We start from the raw sequence: 2,556 nt of genomic DNA on the forward strand, positions 1-2,556 counted from the left end.
TATATATATATATATATATATATATATATATTTGTGTGTGTGTGTGTGTGTGTGTGTGTGTGCATTTATGTATGTACGTATAATTATTCCTTTTATTAGTTAAAAGCATATCTTCCATGTAAATCATAATAAATTTATTAGTTTATTTGTATTCATTTGTATTTTTATATGTTAATCAGCAGATAAGAGGAAGGTCCATCGACCTTAGCAGCTGTCTCCTATTTCTCCAACACAGAATGATGAAACTAAAACGAAAGACATCCACACTAACAGTGATCCACTGAAAAGATGTGATATGTACTATGCCGTACTTTGAAGTTATCATCTACGAAAACAGAAATATCATGTGGAAAACGTATAATGCATGCATTTCATAAATGGTCGAAATAATGGTACCCATTGAATTCCGTCTCTTTTAATTTATTGATAGACAAATAGAACATTGTGGTCATTCCCCTACACATATTTCTTCCTTCTGTAAACATGCAAATCTTCAAACGACACGTTACCTAAGGTGAAGAGCTTAGAGGTTTGTACGTTGCATTCATGATCGCAAGAATGTGGTTTCGTTTCTCGCTCCAGGCAGTGCATTGTCTTGTTTAACAAAACCGCTCATTTCCCGTTGCTCTAGTCCAGTTAGCTGTAAATGAGTAACTCTATGACGGATAAGCCCCAAGTTAAGGAGGAGTGTTGTAATGTCAGTGACTCATACGCTATGGAAATCGGATAACCGACCCTATGAGTCCTGCGACTCGAAACAGCACAGACCAAGCCAATAAAGGAAAGGAATAATTATTCCCAAAGCCTAAAACTATTTCTTTAGTTTTAAGAAAATACTTTGGCACAAATTGATTTAAATAGATACATCACAAATTCAGATAAATCCTAACCTTCTTATGACATTATAATAAAAGTGTCTAGCGCCTAATCACATGTTACCATCGACAAAATAAATGGGTGAGATCCAAATCGTCGTATGTATAACACTAGAAAGTGATGCTATGTAAACCACACGCAAATATTCTGGACTTAGAAGTATGAGATTTTAATTACCGAAAATTGAGATAGTAATTAAGATAAAAATATGGTAGTAACTGAGCAAATTAAATTAGAGCTCAGCGATAGGTGATTCCTCATATGTCATAGATTAATTATTTTGACTTGACAGACAAATCTGAAGCAGATTTGAAGTAGGAAGGAACATGTCAATAACGAGGTCACGTATGGACCCGAAGGTACCAAAACCTAGCTAACTGATTGATTGACCGAACGATTAATCAAAGAATTGATTAGTTAATTGATTAAATGATTAACAAGTAGATAAATAAAGAACTGACATATAAACAATGCGTATGTTTATTATTAGCATAATGACCCTCCTGAGGTACAACTTAATATGTTTCAATTCACAAGTTCACACCAAGAATCTTGCCAACCAAATACATATTTTTTGTCTATTTGTCTGGCTACATAGAAGACATGAATAAAAATAAATTTGGAGCTAGAAGGAATACCTGCACTTGCCGATAATTGACTATAAGTTTGTAGTTAATAATGGAGAATCTGAACTCTTGTATGGATTTGCGAATATCGTAATATGTTGGTGTTTCGATCAATATCCGTCATAGATTCGAAGGGAGATAAGTCTATAGACACCTGTAGCTTCGACAGAATTCTTAGAGGAATCAGTGTAAATAGAATGTGTGTCAAAGCTGATCTTTTGAAATACAATCAAAACATCTGACGAGTTTCCACGCAGTTTCCGTCCATGCATTTTTACTTTCAATGTTTTAGGCGACTCGAGGCTATGGTAAAAGTCACTTACCAAAGATGTCCCACCATGGTATGTCACGCTGCGGCCACACACGCTACTATATACACAAGCATACACACAGACACACACATGCACACACACACACACACACACACACACACACACACACACACACACACACACACACACACACACACACACACACACACACACACACACACAAGCATTATTAATACTCTTTTGCAAATATTTTTTTCAAATAATTGTATCGAAGTTTTGTGTCACAAATCTACGAATTGTGCCGTGAAATTAAGATTAGTCGTTTCATAGATATAAGACTGTTGTTTGTATTATGGAAATACATAAAGACGGTGAGCTGGCAAGAATCGTTAAGCACCCCGGGCAAAATGCTTAGCGGCATTTCACCCGTCCATACTATCTGAGTTCAAATTCCACCGAGGTCGACTTTCAAAATACTTAGAGAACCATACATCTTGGACCTATTGCTCACTGATTTCCGCCTCATTGGTCTAATGAAGGGCATTCTTCAGAACCAACAGCGAGATGACAGATAATGTGTTCACACATTGTACACATATTAATTTTTTCGAAGTGGATCCGAGTGGAATTCAGCGATAACACAAATACATCGCATGTGATGGAAACCATTGTGAGAGGAGTTTTTGTATACGACGATTACTCTACCAATATGTGCGATTAAACGAATTGTGTCAGATAGTAAAAATATAATGCCCACTTCTGCATAAACTTGTATGTGTATA

General features: G+C 35.9%; 1 long non-coding RNA gene across 3 annotated transcripts in view; it reads left to right on the forward strand.

Annotated features, from left to right (window-relative positions):
- Nucleotides 1-2,556, forward strand: part of LOC106869341 (uncharacterized) — an 18,585-nt gene that overhangs the window by 10,237 nt on the left and 5,792 nt on the right. For 2 of the 3 annotated variants that reach the window (XR_001409392.2, XR_001409391.2), the window contains exon 3: nucleotides 180-404. This is a non-coding gene — a long non-coding RNA (uncharacterized LOC106869341). Of the gene's footprint in view, nucleotides 1-179; nucleotides 405-2,556 lie in introns of those variants that run through there. The other variant, XR_008264541.1, reaches the window with a different exon arrangement.

Source organism: Octopus bimaculoides, chromosome 7, assembly GCF_001194135.2.
Source record: "Octopus bimaculoides isolate UCB-OBI-ISO-001 chromosome 7, ASM119413v2, whole genome shotgun sequence".
Taxonomy (NCBI): domain Eukaryota; kingdom Metazoa; phylum Mollusca; class Cephalopoda; order Octopoda; family Octopodidae; genus Octopus; species Octopus bimaculoides.